The sequence below is a fragment of the Bombina bombina genome, chromosome 3, assembly GCF_027579735.1.
Source record: "Bombina bombina isolate aBomBom1 chromosome 3, aBomBom1.pri, whole genome shotgun sequence".
Taxonomy (NCBI): Eukaryota; Metazoa; Chordata; class Amphibia; order Anura; family Bombinatoridae; genus Bombina; species Bombina bombina.
Genome location: NC_069501.1, coordinates 386,330,119 through 386,344,563, shown reverse-complemented (window position 1 = coordinate 386,344,563; position 14,445 = coordinate 386,330,119). Strand labels below are relative to the sequence as shown.

At 41.2% G+C, this 14,445-nt stretch overlaps 1 protein-coding gene across 2 annotated transcripts in view; it reads left to right on the top strand.

The window, feature by feature from the left end:
• LOC128653324 (serine/threonine-protein kinase 38) overlaps nt 1-14,445 on the top strand; it is a 347,496-nt gene that overhangs the window by 121,264 nt on the left and 211,787 nt on the right. The gene's annotated exons all lie outside the window — the stretch shown is intronic.

Below are 14,445 nucleotides of genomic sequence, written 5' to 3'. Positions count from 1 at the left end.
CTCAGTCTTGGCAGGTCAGTAGCCTCACAGGGAAATCACTCTGCTATAAATTCCCCCGTCCCTTAGCCTCCACCTAAGGTGTCGCAGGTATATCCACAAGTATCCTCTGCAGTATATTTTACTTGCACTTGATGGGCTTTCTACTGGATCAGCATTCTATGTGGGAGGAAGGCCTCAGCAAGCTTGTAAGACAGTGGAGGGGTGCTGCCGTCCAGGTAAGTGACTCAGACACTACACAGCCCAGGAATGATCCCTAGTACGTACTTTTATAGTTACTACATAGTTGGTGGTTCTCAGCCTTACACACAGTGCTTCATCAGAATTTCCAGAATTCAGACTCAAAATTCCTCTTATTTCTTTCCCACTATACACCTCGGCAGCTTAAACTACATTTTTGGTTTGAGATACTTTATTTTACTATGAAAAGTGAATGCGTTGTGCAGTTAGTGGTTTACAATGGATGCGTGTAGGGTGGGAGGCTGAGGAGGAATGAAAGGAGAGCATTTTATATAACTGTGGTCAAAGTAATGTTTCCAACTGGGTCAGCAGATTGAGCTCAGTTCTTCAAACTATTTTTTTCATGCTGGAGTAAAAGTACCTATTTGACCTTTTTGTAACTTTATTTCTTCGATCTATTTGGACCGAGTCACTACTGACGCAAGTCTGGTGGGTTGGGGCGCTGTTAGGGAGTCCTGGAGGTACCCTTGTATCATTCGGATCTCAAATCTCTTATTTTGACAGCGTGGAGGTTGTTGTTCCTTCGCTTTGTTCTAATCCTTCTAATTCTAAGGAACTCCTGCTTACACAATATGGATGTGGTCAGAGCCTTAAAATGTTCTCTTCAGGCTACTAAAGATTTTAGACAGACTTCTTACCTATTTGTCCATTTTTTTCAGATTCCATAAAGGGTTAAAAGGCTACAGAGGTGGCCTTAGCATCATGGCTGAAGCAGACTATTTGTAAGTCTTGGCTGCGGGAAAAGCGCCTCCAAAAAAAGTAGCTGCTTTTTCTTCTAGACCTGTATCTACTTCTTGAGCCTTCAAAAAAAAAAGATGCTGCCTTGGATCAGATTTGCAAGGTGGCAACTTGGTCTTTCTTCTATACCTTTTTTCTTAATTTTCTTAATTTGATTATTCTTCCAAAGCTGATTTTTGGCAGGAAAGTCCTTCAGGCCACAGTATCTGGCAAAAAGGAATGCCATCTTTCTTTCATGTAATTAGCAAGAGTCCATGAGCTAGTGACGTATGGGATATTCATTCCTACCAGGGGGGGCAAAGTTTCCCAAACCTCAAAATGCCTATAAATACACCCCTCACCACACCCACAATTCAGTTTTACAAACTTTGCCTCCCGTGGAGGTGGTGAAGTAAGTTTGTGCTAGATTCTTCGTTGATATGCGCTTCGCAGCATGCTGGAGCCCGGTTTTCCTCTCAGAGTGCAGTGAATGTCAGAGGGATGTGAAGAGACTATTGCCTATTTGAATACAATGGTCTTCCTCTAGGGGATCTATGTCATAGGTTCTCTGTTATCGGTCGTAGAGATTTCTTCTCCTACCTCCCTTTTCAGATCGACAATATACTCTAATATACCATTACCTCTACTGATTCTCGTTTCAGTACTGGTTTGGCTATCTACTATATGTAGATGAGTGTATGGGTAAGTAAGTCTTATTTTATTTGACACTCTTAAGCTATGGTTGGGCACTCTATAAAGTTCTAAATATATGTGTTTAAACTTATATTTGCCATGATTCTGGGTAATCAGTATTCCTTATTTTAAGACATTCAGTTTCATTATTGGGATAATGCATATGAATGATCATTTTTTTCTTACCTTTAAAAAATTTTTCAATTGACTTTTTTCCCTGTGGGCTGTTAGTCTCGCGGGGGCTGAAAATGCTTCAATTTATTGCGTCATTTTTGTAGCAGACTTTTTTGGCGCAAAAATTGTCATTTCCGGCGCCCTAATTGACGCCGGAAGTTGTTCAGACGTTTTTTTGCGCCAAAAATGTGGGCGTTATTTTTGTCGGCGTCATTCTTGGCGCCAAAAAATATAGGCGTTTGTTCTTAGCGCCAATAATGTGGGCGTCATTTTTGGCGCCAAAAAATGTGGGCGTCATTCTTGTCTCCACCTTTTTTTCGCATTATTTCAGTCTCATTTTTCATTGCTTCTGGTTGCTAGAGGCTTGTTCATTGGCATTTTTTTTCCCATTCCTGAAACTGTCATTTAAGGAATTTGATAATTTTGCTTTATATGTTGTTTTTTTTCTATTACATATTGCAAGATGTCTCAACTTGACCCTGGATCAGAATCTACTTCTGGAAAGACGCTGTCTGATGCTGGTTCTACCAAAGTTAAGTGCATTTGTTGTAAACTTGTGGTAACTGTTCCTCCGGCTGTAGTTTGTGATGAATGTCATGATAAGCTTGCTAATGCAGATAGTATTTCCATAAGTAATAATCCATTACCTGTTGTTGTTCCTTCAACATCTAATGCTCAGGATGTTCCTGTTAATGTAAAAGAATTTGTTTCTAAATCTATTAGGAAGGCTCTGTCTGTTATTCCTCCTTCCAGTAAACGTAAAAGGTCTTTTAAAACTTCTCATATTTCAGATGAATTTTTAAGTGACCGTCATCATTCTGACTTGTCTGTTTCTGATGAGGATTTATCTGGTTCAGAAGATTCTGTCTCAGATATTGACACTGATAAATCTTCATATTTATTTAAGATGGAATTTATTCGTTCTTTACTTAAAGAAGCGTTAATTGCATTAGATATGGAGGAGTCTAGTCCTCTTGATACTAAATCTACTAAGCGTTTAAATTCGGTTTTTAAACCTCATATAGTTATTCCAGAAGTTTTTCCTGTGCCTGATGATATTTCTGAAGTAATTTCTAGGGAATGGAATAGTCTGGGTACTTCATTTACTCCTTCTCCAAGGTTTAAGAAATTGTACCCTGTGCCATCTGATAGATTAGAGTTTTGGGACAAAATCCCTAAGGTTGATGGGGCTATCTCTACTCTTGCTAAACGTACTACTATTCCTACGGCAGATAGTACTTCCTTTAAGGATCCTTTAGATAGGAAACTTGAATCCTTTCTAAGGAGAGCTTATTTATGTTCAGGTAATCTTCTTAGACCTGCTATTTCTTTGGCTGATGTTGCTGCTGCTTCCACTTTCTGGTTGGAGGCTTTAGCGCAACAAGTGTCAGACCATAATACTCATAGCATTGTTAAACTTCTTCAACATGCTAATTACTTTATTTGTGATGCCATCTTTGGTATCATTAGAATTGATGTCAGGTATATGTCTTTAGCTATTTTAGCTAGAAGAGCTTTATGGCTTAAAACTTGGAATGCAGATATGACTTCTAAGTCAACTTTGCTTTCTCTTTCTTACCAAGGTAATAAATTATTTGGTTCTCAATTGGATTCTATTATTTCAACTGTTACTGGGGGGAAAGGAACCTTTTTGCCTCAGGACAAAAAATCTAAAGGTAAATACAGGGCTGGTAATCGTTTTCGTTCCTTTCGTCAGAATAAGGAACAGAAGCCTGACCCTTCCCCTAAAGGAACAGTTTCCGTTTGGAAACCTTCTCCAGTCTGGAATAAATCCAAGCCTTTTAGAAAGTCCAAGCCAGCTCCTAAGTCCACATGAAGGTGCGGCCCTCATTCCAGCACAGCTGTTAGGGGGCAGGTTACGATTTTTCAAAGATATTTGGATCAATTCGATTCAGTCTTTGGATTCAGAACATTGTTTCACAAGGATACAGAATAGGTTTCAAGGTAAGGCCGCCTGCGAGAAGATTTTTTTCTCTCTCTCATTCCAATAAACCCAGTGAAGGCTCAGGCGTTTCTGAAATGTGTTTCAGATCTAGAGTTGGCTGGGGTAATTGTGCCAGTTCCAGTTCTGGAACGGGGTCTGGGGTTTTACTCAAATCTTTTCATTGTACCAAAGAAGGAGAATTCCTTCAGACCAGTTCTGGATCTAAAAATATTGAATCGTTATGTAAGGATACCAACATTCAAAATGGTGACTATAAGGACTATTCTGCCTTTTGTTCAGCAAGGGCATTATATGTCCACAATAGATTTACAGGATGCATACCTTCATATTCCAATTCATCCAGCTCATCAGTTTCTGAGATTCTCTTTTCTAGACAAGCATTACCAGTTTGTAGCCCTTCAATTTGGCCTAGCAACCGCTCCAAGGATCTTTTCAAAGGTTCTCGGTGCCCTTCTCTCTGTAATCAGAGAACAGGGTATTGCGGCATTTCCTTATTTGGACGATATCTTGGTACTTGCTCAGTCTTCACATTCTGCAGAATCTCATACGAATCAACTTGTGTCGTTTCTTCAAAGACATGGTTGGAGGATCAATTTACCAAAGAGTTCCTTGATTCCTCAGACAAAGGTAACCTTCTTGGGTTTTCAAATAGATTCAGTGTCCATGACCTTGTCTCTAACAGAAAAGAGACGTCTGAAATTGGTTTCAGCCTGTCGAAACCTTCAGTCTCAATCATTCCCTTCGGTAGCCTTATGCATGGAAATTCTAGGTCTTATGACTGCTGCATCGGACGCGATCCCCTTTACTCGTTTTCACATGCGACCTCTTCAGCTTTGTATGCTGAACCAGTGGTGCAGGGATTATACAAAGATATCACAATTAATATCCTTAAATCCCAATGTACGACACTCTCTGACGTGGTGGATGGATCACCATCGTTTAGTCCAAGGGGCTTCTTTTGTTTGTCCAACCTGGACTGTGATCTCAACAGATGTAAGTCTTTCAGGTTTGGGATCTCTGACAGCGCAGGGGGTTTGGGAATCTCAGGAGGCGAGATTACCAATCAACATTTTGGAACTCCGTGCGATTTTCAGAGCCCTTCAGTCCTGGCCTCTTCTGAAGAGAAAATCGTTTATTTGTTTTCAGACAGACAATGTCACAACCGTGGCATATGTCAATCATCAAGGTGGGACTCACAGTCCTCAGGCTATCAAAGAAGTATCTCGAATACTTGTATGGGCGGAATCCAGCTCCTGCGGTTCACATCCCAGGTGTAGACAATTGGGAAGCGGATTATCTCAGTCGCCAGACGTTACATCCGGGCGAATGGTCTCTTCACCCAGAGGTATTTCTTCAGATTGTTCAAATCTGGGGACTTCCAGAAATAGATCTGATGGCCTCTCATCTAAACAAGAAACTTCCCAGCTATCTGTCCAGATCCAGGGATCCTCAGGCGGAGGCAGTGGACGCATTGTCACTTCCTTGGAATTATCATCCTGCCTATTTCTTTCCGCCTCTAGTTCTTCTTCCAAGAGTGATTTCCAAAATTCTAATGGAACGTTTGTTTGTACTGCTGGTGGCTCCAGCATGGCCTCTCAGGTTTTGGTATGCGGATCTCATTCGGATGGCCAGTTGCCAACCTTGGACTCTTCCGTTAAGACCAGACCTTCTGTCTCAAGGCCCTTTTTTTCCATCAGGATCTCAAATCATAAAATTTGAAGGTATGGAAATTGAACGCTTGATTCTTAGTCATAGAGGTTTCTCTGACTCAGTAATTGATACTATGTTACAGGCTCGTAAATCTGTGTCTAGGAAGATTTATTATCGAGTCTGGAAGATTTACATTTCTTGGTGTTCTTCTCATAAATTCTGCTGGCATTCTTTTAGAATTCCTAGAATTTTGCAGTTTCTTCAGGATGGTTTGGATAAAGGTTTGTCTGCAAGTTCCTTGAAAGGACAAATCTCTGCTCTTTCTGTTCTTTTTCACAGAAAAATTGCTAATCTTCCTGATATTCATTGTTTTGTACAGGCTTTGGTTCGTATCAAACCTGTTATTAAGTCAATCTCTCTTCCTTGGAGTCTTAATTTGGTTCTGAGGGCTTTACAAGCTCCTCCGTTTGAACCTATGCATTCTCTGGATATTAAATTTCTTTCTTGGAAAGTTTTGTTCTTTTTGGCCATCTCTTCTGCTAGAAGAGTTTCTGAGTTATCTGCTCTTTCTTGTGAATCTCCTTTTCTGATTTTTCATCAGGATAAGGCGGTGTTGCGGACTTCATTTCAATTTTTACCTAAGGTTGTGAATTCTAACAACATTAGTAGAGAGATTGTTGTTCCTTCATTGTGTCCTAATCCTAAGAATTCAAAGGAGAGATCTTTACATTCTTTAGATGTAGTAAGAGCTTTGAAATATTATGTTGAAGCTACTAAAGATTTTAGGAAGACTTCTAGTCTATTTGTTATCTTTTCTGGTTCCAGGAAAGGTCAGAAGGCCTCCGCCATTTCTTTGGCGTCTTGGTTAAAGTCTTTGATTCATCATGCTTATGTGGAGTCGGGTAAATCCCCGCCTCAAAGGATTACGGCTCATTCTACTAGGTCAGTTTCTACTTCCTGGGCGTTTAGGAATGAAGCTTCTGTTGATCAGATTTGCAAAGCAGCAACTTGGTCTTCTTTGCATACATTTACTAAATTCTACCATTTTGATGTTTTTTCTTCTTCTGAAGCAGTTTTTGGTAGAAAAGTACTTCAGGCAGCTGTTTCAGTTTGATTCTGCTGCTTATATTTTCAGTTTTTCTCTTTATTAAGATTTAAACTTTTGTTTTGGGTTGTGGATTATTTTTCAGCGGCATTGGCTGTCTTTATTTTATCCCTCCCTCTCTAGTGACTCGTGCGTGGAAGTTCCACATCTTGGGTATTTATTATCCCATACGTCACTAGCTCATGGACTCTTGCTAATTACATGAAAGAAAACATAATTTATGTAAGAACTTACCTGATAAATTAATTTCTTTCATATTAGCCAGAGTCCATGAGGCCCACCCTTTTTGTGGTGGTTATGATTTTTTTGTATAAAGCACAATTATTCCAATTCCTTATTTTGATGCTTTCGCTCCTTTCTTATCACCCCACTTCTTGGCTATTCGTTAAACTGAATTGTGGGTGTGGTGAGGGGTGTATTTATAGGCATTTTGAGGTTTGGGAAACTTTGCCCCTCCTGGTAGGAATGTATATCCCATACGTCAGTAGCTCATGGACTCTTGCTAATATGAAAGAAATGAATTTATCAGGTAAATTCTTACATAAATTATGTTTTTTGTCCCACCCATCCTTAATATGGACTCTCAGCTTGGGTATTTGTATCCCACATGTTGCGAACACCTATGGACTCTCATCTTACTAAAGAAAACAGAATTTATACTTACTGCTAAATTTCTTTCTTTCGGGATGAGAGTCCTTAGGACCCCCCTGGATTTTTGCTATATGTGCGACCGTTCTTATTTGCACCTCTTAAAGTGACCATCTACTTCAAATTTTGTATTGTTTAAAAAGCAAGATAATAACTTTGTTACCCATTCCCCAGTTTTACACAGCCAACATGGTTCTATTAATATACTGTTTTCCTCTATATGGCACTGATGACTTAGCAGTGTCTTGTTGTGAAAAGCTAAGTAAAATGCATGTGATAAGAGGTTGTCTGTAGTGGTTTTGAAACAGGCAGACATTTAGAGGTTTAAATGCTATAAAGTATATTAATATAACAATATTGGTTGTGCAAAGCTGTGGAATGGGTAGTAAAGGTGTTATCTATAATTTTAAACTATAACAATTTTGGTGTGGACTGTCCCTTTTTAACCCTGCTTTCTGTCTTCCCTACCTTTTTTATGCTTCTCCTCTGCTCAACTATACTGTATGTAAACTGTGTGGGGAGAGGCGGTGGAAGGGATTAAAGTGAAGGTCAACTTCGATGACTGAAAGCTCGTTTTTAAAAAATACTATTAAAAACAGGGGCACTTTCATCAAAGTTTACAAAGCAGCCGTTTTGTTTAAAAACTTACCTCTCTCCTCTTCACAGCTGGAGCAGCTTCCCCCGCCCACAGCTCCTCTCCATTTGTCAGCAATGATGAATCCGGCTTCCTCCAATAACTGCTTCCCCCCCAGAGCAAACATTGCCTGAGGCCATGCCATGTTTGGAGGAAGCCGGATTCTTCATAGCTGACGTATGAAGAGAGGTTTTGCGGGCGGGGAAAGCTGCTCCGGCTGTGAAGAGGAGAGAGGTACGTTTTTAAATATAACGGCTGCTTTGTAAACTTTGATGATTGAAAGTGCCCCTGTTTTTAATAGTATTTTTAAAAACCAGGCATTTAATCATCAAAGTTGACCTTCACTTTAAAAGCTCTTGTGATGGTTCTTGACCTCCTCCTGGTGGAGAGAAATATATCTCCCATGTTATGGACACGTGGACTTTCATCCTGAAATACATGTATTGGAAAGTATAGATTCTGTTTTGTCATTATTATAATAATTACCTTGCCACTTGATGGACACAGGACAACAATGTGGAAGAGCAGGATTGCTGCTCTAAAGAGATCTTATGTCCTATATATATCCATGGATACAAATTTGTCACACGAACATACTGTTTCTTGTATTGATACTATAATTCAAGTGTTATTCTGTTCCTAAAACGGATTACAAATATAATCTCTGTCCTTCTATACCATTAGAATATGCTTGAACCTATTTGTTTTTTCTTAGAGATCCAAATTCCTTTTTTTGTTTTCTAAAAGAAGGCACTTCTAGAGGATTTTTCCTAGTGTCATTTTGTATGAAGCATGTAGTAGAACATTTCTCCTACATTGGTGTATCCGGTCCACGGCTTCATCCTTACTTGTGGGATATTCTCTTCCCCTACAGGAAGTGGCAAAGAGAGCACACAGCAGAGCTGTCCACACAGCCCCCCTCAGGCTCCGCCCCCCAGTCATTCTCTTTGCCGCTCTGAACAAGTAGCATCTCCACGGGGGTGGTAAAGAGTATGTGGTGTTAGTTGTAGTTTTTTATTTCTTCTATCAAGAGTTTATTTTAAAATAGTGCCGGTTTGTACTATTTACTCTACAGCAGAAAGTGATGAAGATTTCTGCTAAGAGGAATATGATTTTAGCACCAGTAACTAAAATCCATTGCTGTTCCCACGCAGGACTGTTAACCAGAGAACATCAGTTGGGGGGAACAGTTTGCAGGCTTAACTGCTTCAGGTATGATCAGTCATTTTTCTAACAAGACCATGTAATGCTAGAAGACTGTCAGAAATTCCCTCTGGGATTGCTAAGCCATTTTTTTTTTTTTTTTTCCTTTCTAATTGACTCTGTATAAAATGATGGCTTATATTTAGGGCTCTATGCTGGTTGACACTATTGTGGGCTTTAAAATCGATTGCTTTTTAGCATGTTTTTCACTATAAATAAGGTGTTTTTTCAGACTTTAAAACACTTTTGGGGTTTAATTTCGTCCTGGCACTTATTTGGACACCTAAATCTAGTCAGAAAGGCCCCTCCACTCTAGAATGAAGAGGGAGGAGGCCTCATTTTTAGGCCTAAATTGTGCAGTTGTTTTTGCCTAGGCAATCCATGCAGCTTCATGTGGGGAGTCAAGAGGCATCATAAAAGACTCCAGGGAGGCTTATTTCCTGCTAAAATAATCCCTAATGAAGGTAAAAGGCTACAGTGAAAGCTTTGGCTAGTACTGTAGTGTGTTAACTGGTTAATAACTGTTATTAACTCCGGTTTGGGCATTAAGGGGTTAATTGATCTGAAAATTTGTGTGCAATCTTTTCAAAGCATTAAGACTCTGTGGTGAAAATTTCATTAAAATCGGATGTTTATTTCATGTTTTTTTGATATTTCAGTAAAAAAAAGTGTGCTTTTTTATTATTTAAAGAGACAGTAACGTTTTTTTCAAAAATAATTTTTATTGCATTATAGTTCTGTTTAAGTCTGTTAAACATGTCTGAGTCTTCAGATAGCCTATGTTCTGTATGTCCAAAGGCCAAGGTGGTTCCCCCATTAAATTTGTGTGAAGTGTGCCATAGCGTCCAAACAGCTTAAGGACAGTACAATCACACTTAAAAATATAGCCCAAGATGATTCTTTAGCTGAAGGTAGTGAAAATAGCTTGCTTTCCTCTCCTTCTGTGTCAACACCAGCTATGCCCGCGCAGGCGATGCCCAGTACATCTAGCGCACCAATTGCGATTACTATGCAACAGTTAGCAGCAGTAATGGATAATTCTATCGCAGCATTTTTATCCAAACTGCCAGCTTTCCTAGGAAGCGTGATTGTTCAGTTTTAAATACAGAAAATGAGCAAGTAGACGCAGAGGATAATTTATCTGTAGTGCCCTCACATCAATCTGACTTGGCGGTGAGGGAGGGCTTGTCTGAGGGAGAAATTTCTAACACAGGAAAAGTTTCTCAGCAGGCAGAGCCTGATACCATAGCATTTAAATTTAAGCTAGAACACCTCCGCGCTCTACTTAAGGAGGTCCTGGCTACTCTTGATGATTGTGACCCTTTGGTGGTCCCAGAAAAATTGTGTAAAATGGATAAATTCTTAGAGGTCCCAGTACACACTGATGCGTTTCCGATACCTAAGAGGGTGGCGGATATAGTGAATAAGGAGTGGGAGAAACCAGGTGTACCTTTTGTTCCCCCTCCTATATTTAAGAAAATGTTCCCCATTGTTGACCCCAGAAGGGACGCGTGGCAGACGGTCCCTAAGGTAGAGGGGGCAGTTTCAAAGCTAGCTAAGCGCACAACTATACCAATAGAAGACAGTGGCGCTTTCAAAGATCCTATGGATAAAAAATTAGGTTTATTTAAGAAAATTTTTGTTACAACAAGGTTTTCTTCTTCAACCAATTTCTTGCATTATTCCTGTAACCACTGCAGCTGCTTTTTGGTTTGAGGAATTAGAAAACTCGCTCCAGAAGGAGACTTCTTAGGATGAAGTCATGGATAGAATTCACGCCCTGAAGTTGGCTAATTCTTTCATTACAGATGCCGCTTTTCAGTTAGCTAAATTAGCGGCGAAAAATTCTGGTTTCGCAATAGTGGCACGTAGAGCGCTTTGACTAAAATCGTGGTCGGCGGATGTGTCGTCCAAAACAAAATTGTTTAATATTGCTTTCAAGGTAAGACCCTATTCGGGCCAGAGTTGAAAGAAATTATTTCAGATATCACTGGGGGAAAGGGCCATGCCCTTCCACAGGATAGACCTTTCAAAACTAAGAATAAGTCTAATTTTCGTTCCTTTCGCAATTTCAGGAACGGACCGGCTTCTACCCCTACAGCCACTAGGCAAGAGTGTAACGCACCCCAGCCCAAACCAGCATGGAAACCATTGCAAGGCTGGAACAAGGGTAAACAGGCCAAAAAACCTGCTGCTGCTACCAAGACAGCATGAAGGGTTAGCCCCCAATCCGGGACCGGATCTAGTAGGGGGCAGATTTTCTCTCTTTGCTCAGGCCTGGGCAAGAGATGTTCCGGACCCCTGGGCACTAGAAATTGTCTCTCAGGGGTATCTTCTAGAATTCAAGGACCTTCCTCCAAGGGGAAGGTTCCACTTGTCTCGCTTATCTTTAGACCAGATAGAGAGACAGGCATTCTTACATTGCGTAGAGTACCTTTTAAAAATGGGAGTGATAAACCCAGTTCCAACAGCAGAACAAGGACTGGGATTTTACTCAAACCTGTTTGAAGTTCCCAAAAAGGAAGGAACTTTCAGGCCAATTCTGGATTTAAAGATCCTAGACCAATTACTCAGAGTTCCATCATTCCAAATGGAAACCATTCGGATTACCAGTTCGTGGCTCTTCCCTTCGGATTGGCCACTGCTCCGAGAATTTTCACAAAGGTGCTAGGGTCCCTTCTAGCGGTGCTAAGGCCAAGGGGCATTGCAGTAGCACCTTAACTAGATGACATTTAATACAGGCGTCGTCTTTTCACAAAGCAAGGGCTCATACGGACATTGTTCTAGCCTTTCTAAGGTCTCACGGGTGGAAGGTGAACATAGAAAAAAGTTCTCTGTCCCCGTTCACAAGGGTTCCCTTCCTGGGAACAATAATAGACTCGGTAATAATGAAAATCTTTCTGACAGAGGTCAGGAAACTAAAACTTTTGAACACTTGTCGAGTTCTTCAATCCATTCCTCAACCCTCCATAGCTCAGTGCATGGAGGTAACAGGACTAATGGTTGCGGCAATGGACGTGGTTCCTTTTGCTCAAATTCATTTAAGACCATTGCAACTGTGCATGCTCAAACAATGAAATGGGGATTATGCAGATTTTTCTCCCCAGATTCAGATGGACCAGCAAACCAGAGACTCACTCCTCTGGTGGTTGTTTCAGGATCACCTGTCAGGGAATGAGTTTCCGAAGACCGAAGTGGATCATTGTCACGACCGACGCCAGCCTCTTGGGCTGGGGCGCGGTCTGGAAGTCCCTGAAGGTTCAGGGTCTATGGTCTCGGGAAGAATTTCTTCTCCCGATAAACATTTTGGAATTGAGAGCGATATTCAATGCGCTCCAGGCATGGCCTCAACTAGCGGAGGCCAAATTCATCAGTTTTCAGTCGGACAACTTGACGACTGTTGCGTACATCAATCATCAGGGGGGAACAAGGAGTTCCCTGGCGATGAGGGAGGTATCCAAGATCATCAAATGGGCAGAGGATCACTCCTGCCATCTATCAGCAATTCACATCCCAGGAGTGGACAACTGGGAAGCGGATTATCTGAGTCTTCAGACTTTCCATCTGGGGGAGTGGGAACTCCACCCGGAGGTTTTTTTGCTCAGCTGACCCAGCTATGGGGCATTACAGATCTGGATCTGATGGCGTCACGTCAGAACTTCAAAGCTACACGTTACGGGTCCAGTTCCAGGGATCCCAAGGCGACATTGGTAGATACCTTAGTAGCGCCTTGGTCGTTCAATCTAGCTTATGTCTTTCCACCGTTTCCCCTTCTCCCCCGGCTAGTAGCCAGGATCAAGCAGGAGAAGGCTTCGGTAATTCTAATAGCTCCTGCGTGGCCACGCAGGACTTGGTATGCAGACCTGGTGAATATGTCACCAGGAAAATTTACCATAAGATATGGCGGAAATATCTTTGCTGGTGCGAATCCAAGGGTTACTCATGGAGTAAGATTAGGATTCCAAGGATACTATCTTTTCTCCAAGAAGGATTGGAGAAAGGTCTGTCAGCTAGTTCTTTTAAGGGACAGATATCTGCTCTGTCTGTTTGGTTACACAAGCGTCTGGCAGCCATGCCAGATATTCAGGGTTTGTACAGGCTTTAGTCAGAATCAAGCCTGTCTACAGACCTGTGGCTCCTCCATGGAGTCTAAATTTAGTTCTTTCAGTTCTTCAAGGGGTTCCGTTTGAACCTCTACATTCCATAGATATTAAGTTACTATCTTGGAAAGTTTTGTTTTTTTGTAGCTATTTCTTCTGCGAGAAGAGTTTCTGAATTGTCTGCTTTGCAGTGTAATTCACCCTATCTGGTGTTTCATACAGATAAGGTCGTTTTACGTACCAAACCTGGTTTTCTTCCAAAAGTGGTTTCCAATAAGAATATCAACCAGGAAATAGTTGTTCCTTCTCTGTGTCCTAATCCAGTTTCTAACAAGGAACGTCTGTTACACCATCTTGATGGGGTTTGTGCTTTAAAGTTTTATCTAAAAGCAACTAAAGACTTCAGACAAACATCGTCCTTGTTTGTCGTCTATTCTGGCAAGAGGAGAAGTCAAAAGGCGACTGCGACCTCTCTGTCTTTCTGGCTGAAAAGCATCATCCGGTTGGCTTATGAGACTGCTGGAAGGCAGCCTCCTAAACGAATTACAGCTCACTCTACTAAAGCTGTGGCTTCCACATGGGCTTCCAAGAATGAGGCTTCTGTTGAACAGATTTGTAAGGCAGCGACTTGGTCTTCACTGCATACGTTTGCCAAATTTTACAAATTCATTACTTTTGCTTCTTCGGAGGCTACTTTTGGGAGAAAGGTTTTGCAAGCAGTGGTGCCTTCCGTTTAGGTTACCTGACTTGTTCCCTCCCTTCATCCGTGTCCTAAAGCTTTGGTATTGGTTCCCACAAGTAAGGATGAAGCCGTGGACCGGATACACCAATGTAGGAGAAAACAGAATTTATGTTTACCTGATAAATTTCTTTCTCCTACGGTGTATCCGGTCCACGGCCCGCCCTGGCATTTTGGTCAGGTTTAAATTTATTTTTTGTAAACTACAGTCACCACTGCACCTTATGGTTCTCCTTTTTCTCCTAACCGTCGGTCGAATGACTGGGGGGCGGAGCCTGAGGGGGGCGGAGCCTGAGGGGGGCTGTGTGGACAGCTCTGCTGTGTGCTCTTTGCCACTTCCTGTAGGGGAAGAGAATATCCCACAAGTAAGGATGAAGCCGTGGACCGGATACACCGTAGGAGAAAGAAATTTATCAGGTAAACATAAATTCTGTTTTTTTTAACATACCAGCCACTTGCAAACTTTACATATAGAGAGAGCAAACAATGTATGTTTGGTAATAAATCACACTTGTATTGGTGATATATGAAGGGTACTAGAGATACATCTAGGAATTACCGGTCCTCTTTGTTATATGT